General features: G+C 41.8%; 1 protein-coding gene across 5 annotated transcripts in view; it reads left to right on the forward strand.

Moving 5' to 3' along the window:
* Nucleotides 1-16,326, forward strand: part of APC (APC regulator of WNT signaling pathway) — a 1,243,184-nt gene that overhangs the window by 198,949 nt on the left and 1,027,909 nt on the right. For 4 of the 5 annotated variants that reach the window (XM_069625496.1, XM_069625498.1, XM_069625499.1 and 1 more), the window contains exon 1: nucleotides 5,836-5,939. The exons of the other annotated variant lie outside the window; for it this stretch is intronic. The gene's annotated coding sequence lies outside the window, so the exon portion shown is untranslated. Of the gene's footprint in view, nucleotides 1-5,835; nucleotides 5,940-16,326 lie in introns of those variants that run through there. 5 annotated transcript variants of the gene reach the window in all.

A 16,326-nucleotide genomic window follows, 5' to 3' on the forward strand; every position in this document is an offset into this window, starting at 1 on the left:
AAAAAAGAAAAAGAGGAAAGTTAATCATATACAAGCACGACCGGCAAACGAATCTGATGCGATCATAATAACAGTTGAAGGTGAAACTCCTCAAGCTGATGCAAGAACTTTGCCCCCTGCCAAATCAAATTATGACCTGTTCAAAAATAAAACGAAGGAACGTGTTTCAATGACTGCAGTTAAAAAAAACAAAAATATTAATACGACAGCTGCAGACAAATGTTTTTCAGCTCTCATCATTTCATTCAGAATTTGACACTACCCAAAACTACGACTGGGCTGGCCAGAATATCAATTGCTAAAAAATATTGCAAAGTAGCCCAAGAGAAAAATGTAGAAAGCCTGAGACCGAAATCGCAGGACCAAACCCTACTGTACGAACCTCTAGACACGCTAGTCCACCTTAGCGAACAGCAAAACAATGTTCAATTCCTTTCCCCGACTACAGATGAGCCTGCAACTCCAGTAAATTCTGTTATTCCCATTAAGCCTATTCAGTATGATAAAAATATCAAAACAGCAGATAACAACAATAATGGTCCCTATGATCTCCCTTTCAGTTAGGCGGGAACAAATTGCAAAATCTCTTAAACAGTTCTTTTCCCAGCCTAATCTGGTACAGCCTAAAAATAATACTCAATTCAAATGTACACCCACACGGGGTTCCGGATTCTTCCGGTTTTAAAAAACCTCAACCCTGGTCTTAAGCATCCTTAAATAATGATTTAACTGAAAGACCCATGTCCCAAAATAAAAGATCAAGTATGTTCTACTTGATTCTACAATGTCGAAGCCATCCCTTCCGAGCGTATGATTTAAATATTACCTGTGTCATAAATATATTCGGTGATATACCCGCCTTGCAAGAAATCTGTTCCAATGACATCGACCAAATTGAATTCATACATGATCAGGACTTATCTGTAGTAAAACTGTGGATGAGATCAGGTCTAGTGAGGAATGCGCTATGGCAAGCTCGACCTGAGATATATAATTTAGGTTTCCTTCTGATCAATGATTCCTCCTTTGATCATCAACACGTACCTAATTTTGGGGAAAAATACACACTTAACCTGGACAATCAGCAAAATAAAATGCCTTTGTCCATGAGATATGGACAAGAAGAATCGAATATAGATTCAGTGCCAATCAGAAGAACAATTCAGAATTCGTATTAACAACTCACACAACTTCCTTCTTGCTCTTTGGTGTCTTGGGACACCAGAGGATACAAGCACCTTACCAACACGAAATTGAATCCTTTAGCCGAGTATGATATAATAGCATTATAGGAGATCTGGAACATTTCACCTCCAGTCTGGGAACTACATATGATCTCCTTGATGCCAGCTAAAATTCTGGTTGGAGGATGCCCGATGGCAGGTCTTATGGTTGCCATAAAAACTACAACAAACCGAACTTTGGAAACTTGGGCTTCACCCAACGTTATTTACAACTGATAAATATACATTCTGCTAGCCAAACCATTGTGCTGATAAACGCATATTGGAATCACGCAGGGATTGTGGATGATGAATTCATCAAAGATTTAGAATCTTTATTATGTCTAATAACTCTACATCCATCTAAATCTTACACATGGTGTTACAATCTCCTGCTAAGATGGTGTATCAAAAATTCTTCCAAACCACTTGCATCTATAGCTCTACGGTGGAATGAATTAATGAAAGAATGCCAACTTTACATGCTAAATGGCAGTATTCAAGGAGATATACATCCTGCCTACACCTGGCACAGAGGATGCCAGACGGCTCTCATTGGTTATTTTTATACAGATCGAAACTTCCTTGATTCTATATCCAAGTTTCAGGTTAAACCACAATCTACCAGTGATCATAATCTACTCTGTCATGTGGAACTGGGCTAACAGTAAAAAAATCTCATTTACCATCAGCGGCCTGTGACATGATACTCTCTAATGCCAAAATTAGATTTCGATGGACATCAAAATCACTTGATAGCCTAGATGAGATACTAATGAGATCATAAGATATTCAACAATTAGAAACTAACTCTAATCGGGGATCATATGTAGCTGCCATGCAATTTCTTTTTTAATCTGATCGCACCAGCCCTTTAAAATCTTCATGAATATGCTACACTTATGACCCGGAATTGGTTGTCAGGAAGGCTTGTTATCGAGCTGAGAAAAGAAAGATCTTATCCTTACCTAGTTCTTGCATAGCTGCAAGACTAAGAACCCTTAAATGTCAATATAAATACTGGATAAAAGCGAGAAGATCCTTGACATATCAATGTGACAGTGAACAAATGTTAGAGCCAATAGCTTAAAAAAACTCAGCCCTAATATGGGGGCTGCTGAACAACACGCAAGGCTCCTCTCAAATGGCGTTACAAGTTAACGCAGTTCCGGAGGAGGTGTGGCTGAAATTCTATAAGCCCTTATATGCAGCCTCTCCATTATCATGCAAAGCAACCGATCTAACTAGTCTCAGCCATAGTACCCTGCAGTTCGATATTGACGACATACTATATTACATCACAGAATAAAGTTAATCTTGTGCTCCAGGCCCTGATGGTCTTTCCAACCAAATTATCAAAGCACATCTGGCCGCTTGGGCCAAAATACTAATGCTCATATTTACCCAGGCAGTTCAAACTGGTCAGCTACCATACGCATGGAGAAAAAGTATTGTGACCCTGATCTATAAAAAAAGGCGATCATAGCTACTCTGGCAACTATAGGCCAATTACCCTACTCAAAGTCCAGGGGAAGTTATTTGCTAGATTGATCCTAAGCGAATTCAAACAATGGATTCTAAAAACTAAATTGCAAGATCCAAACCAGACTGTGTTCGACCCGGGCCTTGGTACATCAATAAACCTACATACTATACAGGCCATAAAGCTGCAGAAATATCAAAGAAAGCAGCTATTTTATATGGCGTTTTATTGATTTCCAGGCGGCTTTTGATTCTGTTTGCAGAGAATTACTAATACAAAAGTTAATCAGAGCCGCTTGCCCCGCCCACCTTCTATTTTGGATCGATAAACTACATACCCAGACAACCATACAAATACGTCTTTGTTTAGATGGCAACCTCTCTGAACCTTTCAGAGGTCTCAAGCAGGGGTGCTTACTCGCTTCTACTTTATTTAATTTTTTTTATAGCAGATATGCGTTATTACTTTGTGAAGATTACCTCTGATTCGCCAAAGCTGGGGGATTTAGCAGTCCCCTGATTGTTTTATGCCGACGACCTGGTGCTGTTGGCTAAAACTCCCAGGGGGCTGCAGGATCTTCTCTCTCAGCTGGGCAAATATTTTAACACCAATCTACTCGAGGTCAATCAGGCCAAATGTAAGATATTGATCGTCGATCATAAGAATACTAGAATAAAAAAAAAATCCACATGGATGCTACAAGGCATGAAGTTACAGGTGTTCCAAGAATATGAATATTTGGACCTTACCATTAGCAACCACCCTTCTGGCAAGACTTATCACCTGGATTTACAGCGCAAATTGCGAACTGCCATATTTCAAGCCTGTATTATACAGGCCTTGTATGGTAAATTTTCACTCTCACCTGCCATTTACCTCTTTTAAGCAAAAAGTCACCCCAATTCTGACATATGGGGCGGAAACTAGAGTTTGGCAAACAGAAACATACTGGCAAATAATGGAGGGTCTGTATTTAAGATCAGTTCCACCTCTACCCCAATCAACACCTATGTCTGCCATTTGACATGAATTAGGAATAGTGTCCCTTCATGTAGTATACAAATTTAGGCTTTTTTCATTAAACAGAAAATATCTACTATCTCGAAAAAGTAACGGCTTGATAAATACTCTGTCAAATTATGTTATGACTAATCACAAAATGATCCAATCCTGGAGAATGAAAATTCTAGTATCTCTAGAAGAAGTGGGGATCCCAGAGTCAGTCCCTCTTGATCACTAATCCGAAAACTATGGCTGGGTGATTGGATCAGAACAAGGGAACAATGTACCAAACTACACGTATTTAAAGAACATACTTTCGTAACAAAAAGGTTGCATGAGACAGAACCTTATATCACTAGATTCCCTGATCCTACGACAATAAAGTTGTTTATGAGATTTAGAATTAACTTATAGTACACTAATGATGTGCTCCATATACGTAAAAGAATCACTGCTCGGGATAATATCTGCAGATTCTGTCTAAATATATCCCAACGGGAGACAATTAAATATCTTGTTTCTGAATGCCCAATTTTATGTAAACTTAGGACAAAATACTTTCATCATTTCCTTTCGGACTACAGAATAACAACCTCTGAAACTTTGTGGAGAGCATTATTTGACTGCCATAAAACCTCAACATACATAGCTGGGGTCAAATGTATGCAAGCTCTAAACTTATCAGAGGAATCTTCAGGAAACAACAAGATTTATCGGGGCTAAGCAGTAATGATTACGTTTTTTCTTCCTATTTTCTAGGTCTATTTAATTGTATATTGTGTTTTTTTTAGTTTTTATATATTCTTTCCTTGTTATTGATTTAAGGAATATGTTGTAAATAACTAATTTAAAAGATGTAATATTTGAAAGGCTGTTTTTTTACAGCTACAACACTTTTTGTTTAAAAAGGAAAAAAAACACGCATCGACATAAGTGGAAGTCCAACGTAGGTTTGTGTGACAGTGGAAAGCACCATCTAGGCAGAAATAAGGTGTACATTAAAATGAACAATATCATCTAAACCTTTCCTGCGAAGATGCGTAGAAACAAATGCATCCATCTTAATACAACAACGTTGCATAACGTGTTGCAGTACATACACTCCCATCATGCCATCATTAGAGCTCAAATAAACTACTCCACCCAACAGCGAGTTGCCTCGCCCAATTCCTCACAGGCATTGTTGAAGATGTTGGATGATCTAGGAAAGCCTTGCCCAACCATATCTAGTGTGTATTCTTTATCAATTCATAGACATACATACACATACTTGGGAATGAATCGAATGGTTTGTTAGAACTGTAATTAGTCTGAGATGCCTCCTTTCGGGTTTTGTGATCCGAGAAATGGCGTGCCCATTTTTATACATAAACTATATTGTGTACGAAATGGAATGCACATGTGTGGTACAACTATCACTAGGAAAAGTAATAGAGACCCGTTTGCATCCAGTTGAACGCGCATTGTACTACATTTATGTTGGGAAATGTGACACCAGAAAATCAGATTTTTTACAGGTCTGGGATGTACTATTCGAGTACTGGTGTTGGGGTTTTAGGGGTATTGCATTTGTTGGTGTACGTCCGGTGCAGTTAAATGGACGCATAACCAGCTGGGAATGAGAGCGATGCGATCACGGGTGTTGGCCTCTCGGGATGTGTCTGCAATGTCCAGTCAGGCAAGTTCCTTCCTGTGTGGTAAACAGTGTGAATGCCTGTGTGTGTCATTGCATGTGGGAAGCGGCGTGTTCCCCTCTGACTCCGACTGCCACACTTGTCCGCTTATGCTTAGGGTCCCAATCCTCTCCATGGTGGCAATTGCCATGACCTTTTACCCTGTCCGGCTCGCGCTGACTTCCCTGCAGCTTGGCCACGCGCCAGTCACCTGGCACCCGCGGTGGCTTGCTTGGGGACGACGGAGGGGGTTGGATTGGATTGTTGGCCGAGAAGCTGCTTACATTGTATCTCTGTGAGCCACGCCTCCTCGACCGGGTTGTCAGCTGGACACTCTGGCGGCGCGCACCCCACCTACCAGAGCGCCGCGCGCGCGCGCGCTTCCTTCCTTGCTGTAGTGGTGCGGATTTCCTGGCCCCCTTCTATGTTGCCATTGGCTGGTAGGCGCGCGTGACCTGTTTGGTTGGAGATGCTGCTGTTTGCGCGCCCCCGCGGCTGCTGGAGAACTGGGAACGCAACTGGCATGGAGGAGATGCAGCAGCCTGGCGCGGAGATGGGGTAAGTGTAGAGAGGCAAGGGAGCTCCTTGTGAGCCCTTGGTCCGCAGCTGCGTGTAGGGCCGTTATTAGCCCGTTGTAGCACAGGGCACTCTCGCCTTTGAAAGCGGTGTGTTGGTTAGAACAGGGTGACCGTGGTAGGGAGTGGCGAGGATGCTGCAGCTCTGAACATACAGCTCATCTCATTGACAGGAGCAGGCGCACGAAGGGTGACATGGTGGCACCAGTGCCCTGTACACTCCTTAACGGAAAGCCAGATATTGAGTCCTCAATCCAGGCGTGCCCATTGAGAAGCGAGGGCACTTCTGGTAGAAATCCTTGTTACCCCCGGATTTCTTCTTTGTCTATGTTGACCGGGTATTGTTAATGCACACCGTGCGGGGCTCTGTACATCACTGGTGGACGTTTGTTCGCGATGCACCGCAACCTCTGAGCGATATCCGAGACCCCATGCCTAAACCCATGCAAATAACCGAACCCTTCAATAGAGCAGTTAAGAACAACACAACGCAGCCAGGCTTCCAAAGCACACCTCACTATTATTCCACTAATGTATTCGTGAAATGCCGGTCCTTCCCACCCCTTTGTTTGGACGATCTTTTATTCCTTTAACTAGGTCAGCAACAAGAACCAAGTTTCCATTCTGTAAGCAGGTTGATATGATAACCCTGGCTGGCTGCGCGGTGGACATTCTGTCGTTGCCATCCATTCTGACAGCTGTTCGTGTTTTTAAGGATTCTCGGAGACTGCTGCGGCGCACACAATCTGTAATCGGGAGTAGCCCAGGCAATTAAAATACATGCACTGTTATGTTTTTGATTGCTTGTGTACATTAAACATGACGGCAGTGCAATAACCATTTACCATGGCAGATCTCAAATATTAGATTCTTTAGAGTAGCGACACAATTTAAAAGGCCACTATAATTTGTTTTCTGCTCCGACATTAAAGGTGGCAGCGTGTAGATATTTGCCCATCTTAATAGAAACACAGAACGCAGGTATTTGCACCATTTTATTTTGAAGTCCTGCATGAATAGTTGCCATTGAGAATATGGGGGTAATCCTGGATGTATTGCTTCAGATTTCAAACAACTTTATTTAAACTGTTTGTGCTGGGTCTGTGTGTAATATATGTATATATTATGGAGCAGTAACATATTCTCATATTGGGGTAGGATTAGAGCTTTGACTGACTTTTGCTGGTCAAGGGTTTTTCTTGCACACCAATGTGTGCGTTTATGTATAAGCTTAGAACACGTTGAACATCTTTAATTGTTTTCAGCTTTTCAATCATTTTTAAATTGCTTCCTTTCATTGGTTCAGAATTAATCTTTAGTCATATTAGGCCACCCTTTTGTGTCCGCCGTTGCAATTGTATCTGTATAAATTGCATACACGTGGCTCTCATTGGACTGTGTATATGGTAACACTCTCGTCACTGGAGGTGAAAGTGTAACACAAGTATCACTACACACTATTGAGTTGATGGATCTTGCTGATAAGATACTTGCTTAAAAAATTGTGATGAAGAAATACTGAAATAATTTCGAGAGAAAAAGAAAAAAGTAAAGAAAGGTAAAACAAAAATAACAGCAAATTAATAAAGTGACTGTATTGAATTAACAAATGTGTTTTTTGCTCTTGAACTTTGTAAAAGTGTGCATGGTACACTTAAGTAAGTCTACGCGTACACAATACGACAAAACATTGTATTGTATATATAAATGAAACATAAACAACTGATTACTAAGGATAGGGCGCCCCCCTTGTGTTTATATTTAAAAAGCCCATAGTCCTGTCCCTCCTTAGGGATATCCCTTCTGTTACTAAATACTTAGCGCACATGTCACGCCTGTGCTTTCTGGAAGTGCCTTTCATTGGCATGGAGTGCAAAGGTGCAGTCAGCCCTCTTTCCTTGAAAACTGCTTTAAAATGTAGCTCTTTTCCCGCCATTCGCGGTCATCTGCTCATAATAGTGAATGATAATTTTAAATCTCTTACTCTTGAATGGGCTGCCTCAACATCTGAAGGGGTTTACAGGTTTGAATGCCTCATTGACCGGTTGCAGCTCACTCAGGTAGCCAGCCATAGGGCTTCTTAAGAATGACTGACAGAAGGATAGGATATTGGTTCCAGACAGCTGGTGAAGAAAAGTGATGCCATTGGTAATTAGAAGACGAAGTGAAGAGTAGAAGAGTCTTCACAGTCCTTCACAACCTAGGGCAGTGTTTCTCCGAGTGTTACATGGAAAGCATTGTATATGACTACTTCTTGAACCATGTGCCTTTGTCTGGTATATCTTTTTATTTCTAAATGTTTGTGTTCACTGACTGATTTCTTTTGACTGGTCTCACGCTCTAATCGCGTTGTATTATCCGATCATGTTCTGTATGTAGATAAGGAGTAAAAATATCAAGTTGCATGCTACTAGCCAGGCATACAAATTCCCCTACCGCCTCAGCTCTCGACATTCACACACAATTTTGAGGTCTGTAGATAGTTCAGATCCTTCACCAGTCAGCTTGCTGCGCTACACAAACCACCTTAAATTGGATCGAAGCTTCAATGGGAATCCAGTAAAATAACTGCATGTTTGGTTGGTCTTAAAACTGGGTTAAGGATTCAGTGTAGCAGCTTTATTTTGAATTTTTTGTACTTTATTTAATGTGATTTGTCATAGGCTGCTCACGTTGTTTTTGCAAAACTGCAATGTAAGGAGCATTAATTCTTTTTTAAGAAGGGCTATATACTAAAACCCTGGGCTATGGTTTTGCAAGCAGTTGGAAGCGAGGGTACTCGACCCTTCTGGAGAATGGTAGCTAGGGAACAAATGCTGCACCAAACACCCCCGAAAGATGAATACCGATGATCCACTGAATGGATCAGATCCAGAAGGTGTTATTTGTTTCAGATGCTGTAAATGTATCTTTTTTCAGCAGATTAAGATTCGTGTAGTCTCCCCTACATTTCCTGAAATTCAGGAAAGAGTTAGTCATTGAAAAGTGGAAAAGCATGTGACCCTGACAATACAAAACTGAGTTGTTCCTAACCCATCAAGATTGATGGGCTGATATTTTGAAACCGGTTTTTAGAACATTTGCCCACTCAAACAGGCTTCCATAATGTCCTCCTAACATTATTGTCCCAATTTATTTTTAAAGGGACATGCTTCAGATCTGTGCTAATATAGACTGATAGTCTTACTTGATATTTCAGGAAAGTTGTTTACAAGCTGGATTGGCAGCAGATTGGAGGAATAAGTAAATACCTCTGTTTAAACAACCACGCTGATCTTTAACCAGGCATTTCGCTGATCGATCATTATCTGCTACTAGCTGCCTTGGCCGACAAATTTAACTGGGTCCGTGGGATGAACCTATATGCAGCTTTTTTTGGACATACAGCAAGCTTTTGGTCTTGTGGCTAGGGACATCCAATGGCTCAAATTGGTCAAGTTACGGATTCCAGAGGGTCTTCTTAAATGAATTCAATTGAGTTGTAAAAATGCATCTTTGGTGGTAAGATGGGGGGGGGGCGGGTCTTCAGCCTCTTTTAAATCAAGTAGGGGAGCCAAACAGGGCTGTCAATTGGCTCTTTTATAATTAATATTAATGCTGTCCGACTTTTGATTGTCTAGCTGACCAGCTTGCATCACCTTCCCTTAATGGTACACAATGTAGTTATTTGCTGTATGCTGATGGCCCTATTCTAATGGATTTAAATCCAATAGACCTACAGGGAAGTCTTAACGCTCCCAAGTCTGTTTTTGAATCCTTAAAGATATTGAATCTGGTGGAATCTAAAATTCTGCCGTTTGGTATTAAATAGTCCTTAAATGGTATCAAGTAGGGGCTGTAAAACATACATATTTAGGCATTACCTTGACACAGTAATGGCTTTTGGGTAGCACACAAAGTGAGGATTAGGAATCCTGTTAAATTTAAGAATTGTATTACAAATTTGGTGCCCAGGTTCTTATGAAATAAAAGTTTTTAATGCTAAAATATAATCGGTTGCTCTTTATGGAGCCTAAGTATCTGGATATTCTTGTCCGGGTCCTCTGGACATTATTCAAAACCAATTCCTAAGAACAATCCTGGGTGTTACTGACTGCATTCTGATCTGTGCAACTAGGATGGAGTTAGGTACCCCTCTGTTGGCATCCCTTGTTGCTGCCACCCCTCTTAGATATTTAGCTAGAAAATCGGCTGTTGGGTTCATAAACCAGAATGTTAAAAATGCATGCAGGGAATTTAACAAAGGGGGAAGGGGAAAGGGGTGTCGACAAACTGATCTACTTGGTCGTCTCACGTTTTTTATTTATTTATAAGATTTACACAAAGATAAACAAGCAAATCAATTAATATAATTAAAACAAAGCAATTAAGTACACACAGAATATAATATACAAATAACCATCAAAGAACTAGTACAAACTCAGAAAATCATCCCAAATCTTTTCATGTAATCTCAACTTCCCTTGTCGCTTATAAATCACCCTCTCCATGCTTGAAAGCCCAGACATCCCCTCAATCCAGTCCTCCACAATAGGTGCAATCCGTGTCTTGCAGCCCCTCTGAACTAGTTTCTTGCCTAAACTAGCACCACGGAGCAGAAACTTCTTCCGTGAAACAGAGAGATCCTCTAGCAACTCACCTTCCCCCCCAAAATCATCGTCATGAAATCCAACTCAACATCCAAATTCAAAACACGCAAACAGACACAACAAACATCATGCCAAAATTCCCGCCCACGCACACATTCCCAAAGCAGATGTTCCAAACTTCCCAATCCATTTCCACAACACCAGCAATCATCTGAATCAATCATCTCTCTCTTAAACATTCGTTCTGGACACCAAAACACTCTATTGAGTATCTTTACTTGTCTTGATCTTTCCTTCACATCTCAGGCGAAATCTCACACCCCAATCTCCTCCCCCACTCATCCCTCAATCCAGAATTCTCCTCATAAGCAGACACAATAGTATTGTAAATCCTGCTAGCAATTGAACAACCACCTGGCTCCCTCTCCTTAAGAAAGAGGTTCACCATTGCACCCCCTTGCTCCACTACATCACCTATACATCTTTTCAATTTTCTGAAGTCATTAGTTTGGAAATTCTCAATGTTAAATCTCGCCTGGAAATTCTCAATGTTAAATCTCGCCTGTAATTCTCTTTCACCAATCCACTCACCATCCACAAAGACATCGTCAATCCAGTAAATTCCACTCAAAAACCAGTCGGGCCAGAACAAAGACCTACCTAGCAATTCATGTATATGTCTCCACGTTTCTCTCAGAAAAACTGTCAAAGGCGATTTCTTACACAATTTGTTCGTAGCTGTGAGGATCGCCCAGGGAGGAAGCGGGCCCAACAAACTCGCCTCAGCAATTGCCCATTTACCAGGTGAGTCTACCAAAAAGGGTACAATGAAGTAACTGGAAAAAGCTAAATGATATGCTTTAAAGTTTGGAACTCCCAGTCCTCCCTTTTCCACAGGTAATTGAAGTTTCCATAACTTGAGCCGTGGCGGTTTGTTATCCCACAAAAAGGACTGCAACAAACCATCAATTTTCTTCCAATAGTGTTGACCAATTTTCACCGGAAGCATACCCAGAATGTAATTAATTTTCGGAGCCGCATTCATTTTAAGAACGTTTACCTTGCCCCAAAGAGACAAATGAAGTAAAGACCACCTCAAAAGGCTCATTTTCAAGTCACTACACACTTCACTCATGTTCACCACGACCATCTCATCCACCTGCGGGGCCAGCCATATACCCAGATATTTTAGTCTCTTCTCACACCACTGAAATCCAAGACTAGTAATCAAATTCTTATCACAGTATCCTGAAATTGGCAAGACCTCTGATTTAGACCAATTGACCGTAAACCCTGCCACTGCATAACATTTATCCAAAACATCTAATAAGGCCGGAAGGGACACTCTCAAATTCTGCAATAATAATAGCAGATCATCTGCATAAAACCACAATTTTTGATCGGCACCATGGAAGTTTAATCCCTGCATTTGCACATCGCACCGCAAGGTCATCGCTAATGGCTCCATTGCCAAAACAAAGATCAGAGGAGACAAAGGACATCCCTGTCTCGTGCCCCTCTGCACCACAAAATCTGATGATTGTCCATTAGTTCTGACAGCGGCCGTTGGACAAGCATAAAGCGGGGCAAGCCATGAAATAAATTCTTCCCCCAGGTTCATAGCACGCAGTACTGAAAAAAGGTACTTCCAATCAACACGATCAAACGCCTTCTCAGCGTCTAAAGAAAAAAATGGCCACATCATCATCCAAATCCTGTGCATGCGTCATCAACAGTAACAAATTCCTAATATTACTAGATGTTCGTCGACCGAGAACAAAACCCGATTGATCAGTGTGCACCAGTTTCACCAGCAAGGTCTGCAAACGCACAGCCAACAATTTCGCCAATATCTTGTTGTCCGTACTAATTAAACTGATCGGACGATAGTTTGAAGGTAAACTGCCATCTTTATCTTTCTTAAGAAAAACCGAAATAGCGGCATGGTTAGTGGAAGCAGGAAGCAAACCCCCCACCCTAGACTCCATGTTGACTCCATGTGCTTGATGAAATTTACCAAAGGCCATGATGTTGCTAAAGGAGGAACCACTGACTGATAATTAGAGAAAAATCAAGGTTGTTGCACCAGTGGACTGTCATACAAAGGATTGTGCCAACGCACAAAACCATGGCTCCATAAAACTATGGGTAACAAAGGAACCCCTAGCCCCTGAAGATTATTTGAGTTTTACTGTCCCAGCAGGTTAAGGTGTTTCTTAACTTGTATGCGTTTAAATGTCCTCCAAACTGGTGGCAAAGCCTTGTGCTGGACTACTCACTTGTTCAGTAAAATTTGATATTGCAAAATTGGAGTAACTATCACACCTTCTGTTGCTTTGCACCACATAAACGATTTCAAGGAAATGTCTTAAGACCACATTTTTATAGACTTGGGATCAAAACAAAGGGGAAAGCGCTACCATTTTTAACAGCTTATGATTTACAACTCCATTACGATGTGGCATGTTTTATTGATACCGCAATTGAATTGAGATATTTATAACGTGCACCAAACAAATTAAATCATAACTGGGCGCAGATGTGTCAATTACCATTTGTCTATGCACAGTCCAACTAGATCACATGAGAATTGCTTAGCACCAGCAATCATAAACGTACACAAGAGAAAGCCTAGCAGAACAGATGGGTCTTCACAGCCCTCCGGAAGGCCGAGAGGGTTTGAATTTCGCAAATTTCTCTGGGCAGATTGTTCCACACTCTAGGACCGTAGACTGCGAATCTGCGGTCCCCTTTATTCACACACCTAGTACCTGGTATGCAAAGCAGATTCTGGTCTGCAGAGCGCAGTTGTCGGGTAGAAACATACCTCCTGATTTTGTCTGATAGGTATGTTGGTCCTAACTTATTCACGCCCTTGTATACCAGACAAAGGACATTAAACTCTAGTCTCTCCTTTACTGGCAACCAGTGTAGGGTTTTTCTCAGAAGGGAGATTGGGGCTGATTTTTTTGCCCTATGCACCAGTCTAACTGCTGCATTTTGGGCCAACTGCAATCTTCGCAGTTGGTAGGCTGGGCTACCCGACAGTAGTGCATTGCCATAATCTAGCTTCGAGTTGACCAGAGTGCCAATAACTACTTCTCTATCCTCATTCTCAATGAAAGGTAAGATGTGTCTCAATATGCGCAATGAGTTGCTGCCTGCACCTTCGCGCTCACCTGACCTCCACTTCCCATATTGTCCTCCCAAATGCAGCCTAAATTTTTATTTTCTTAGAGAAGTTCAACTGTGTCCCCAATAGGCAAGGGGGATGCAATTTCTCCTGTAGATTGTATTTTGAGGCAAATACGGTTACTTCAGTTTTGCTGGCATTCAGCAATAACTGACTCGCACACATCCAGCCCTGTATTTCTTGTAGGCATTGTTCCACTATCTCGTATGTTTCCTCTTGATTCTGTATCCTCAGGAACACCTGAGTGTCATCTGCATACGAGTGAAACTGTATGCCATGCTTTCTCAGGATGTCCATAAGTAATTTAACATATAAATTAAAAAGTAATGGGGAAAGGGAAGATCCCTGGGGAACTCCACAACTTTGTAGTACCGAGTCCGACAAGAAATCTCCAAGTCGCACTCGTTGTTCTCTACTACAAAGAAAAGATCTGAACCATTGCAGGGCATTTACCCCCACCCCGCCTACTTCTGTCAAGCGTCTCAACAGAGTCCCATGGCCCACCTTATCAAAGGCGGCGGACAAGTCCAGCATAACCAACAGGGACTTGCCCCCCTGATCTGCTATTTCTAGCAAATCATCCCACAATGTCACCAACGCCGTCTCCGTCCCAAAACCTGGGCGAAAACCAGATTGTAGTGGGTCTAGCAGATTCTACTGGTCAACATGATTCTGCAATTGAGTGGTCACAATTCTTTCCAGGATCTTAGATGGCCATGGCAATCCTGCCACTGGCCTGTAGTTCAGAACATTTTTGGGGTCGTAGCTTGCTTTTTTTAACAACGGTGTAACCACCGTTTTTTTTTTTGTTTTTTTTTCAAAATTGTTGGGACTACCCCTGATATAAGTGATTTGTTAACAAATTTCATAATAAATGGGGTGATATCTGGGGCTATACGTTTAGCTACTGATGATGGGATGGCAAAGAGCGTATCATTAGTTGGCTTCAGAGCGGAGAGCAAAGAGCAAATCTTTTCCTCCGAGACTTCTGTAAAAATGAATACATTCTGGCACACTCCACTATCATCGAGTACTCTATGTTCTTGACTAGTCTCCTCTAATATTTCCAGCGCCTCTTGGGAATCTGATAGATTAACACCCCTGATTTTCTCTTGTATTAACTCTATTTTATTCAAAAAATAGTTGCTAAATGCGTCCGCCTGTGCTGGTGATGCTTCTGGCGCTGCTGATGCGTACCCAGGCTTTGCTAACTGGGAGATTGCTGCATATAATTCCCGTGCTCTGTTTCTAACCCTATCAATTTTTTCAGTTATAAATTTAGCTTTGGCTTCAAAAATTGCTCTCCTATAAGTTCTTCTAAGACTCTTACCATGTTCCAAATTAAACTCTGCGATTTTATTTTTCCATCTTTTCTTTAAGGATCTCACCTACGACTGAGATTTGGTTACTGAATGTGTATTTACTGGATATAATGCAACTATATTTTCTAAGTATATATATTTTGTACTGTATTTTAACGATGGCAGCTGATTGAAAATGTTAATCAAAATGTAGCTTTGTGCTCAGAAATGGGATGTTTCTGTATAGTCACATGAATTGATTGTAGGTGTAAATAGTTGAGTGATACGATGTAGCGGGGATAATATAGTTGAGGAGAAATCTCAGATTGCACACCGTTCATCTTTCCAAGGATTGCAGTCTAGTATATGCTGTGGCCGTCTGCCTGTCACATGCATCTTGATTATCATCTCTATTTAGTTGCTATTTGTGTTCTATCCACCCTTTTGTATTTCAGGTGCTTCTGTAGGGAAGCTGTATAATTCCCACAGTCCACTTACCTTTCTTAGAAGCTGGGAAGCATTGGCATACATTGTGGACTCTGACCAAAATGTCTGCATATTAACTGTATACGTATACAGTTATCGAATGGGAGAGGAAAATATGCGATTCCGCAGTACTCTGTGTTTGGCCGAGTGCCAGGTGATTCTGTGTCAAAGATATCCCCAGGCATGCTGAAATGTCTGCCTGGCCCAGGCCCAAAAGTGACCATCGCAGAGTCCGGCTACTGCCCCTTTGGCCCACTAAACCATGTGAACGCATGAGTTGGAGCCACTAAAACCGCTCCCAGCGACCCAAGAAGCAGCCCCACATTGCACCCAAATCAGGAGAGTTAGGACGGCCACCAGCACTTTCCTTCAGAGCCCAAATGTGTTTGCCAGCTCTACTTGCATTTGTTTTACCCAAGCCAAGAGGTCCCACCTGTAAACCCTCATTCCACCTTTTCTCTCCAACTAACCCTATTCCTAGACTGGAATACCCAATCTATCTGTACAAATCTCTCTTTTGGCAATGTTGATTCCCCTCCCCCCCACGCCCCCAACTCATGGTCACAGGCATGACGAAACATGACTCGCTCCTCATGACTCACTCACCCTACCGTGCGCCATACCAACTATACTCCTAGCCTGGCTCTTTCATTCACTCTATTTGTACTTTTCCCCCCTCCCATATCCTCCATCTCTAAATGTACATTCAAAACGGACTTCCTGGCCCCCTACCTAGCAAAGCCACGGCCTCCCTTCTTTGCCTTGCTCCTCCCCAGACCCCCTCGTTTAAGAGACCTTCCT

The sequence above is a fragment of the Ambystoma mexicanum genome, chromosome 6p, assembly GCF_040938575.1.
Source record: "Ambystoma mexicanum isolate Mex_15411 chromosome 6p, UKY_AmexF1_1, whole genome shotgun sequence".
In the NCBI taxonomy this organism is placed as follows: Eukaryota; Metazoa; Chordata; class Amphibia; order Caudata; family Ambystomatidae; genus Ambystoma; species Ambystoma mexicanum.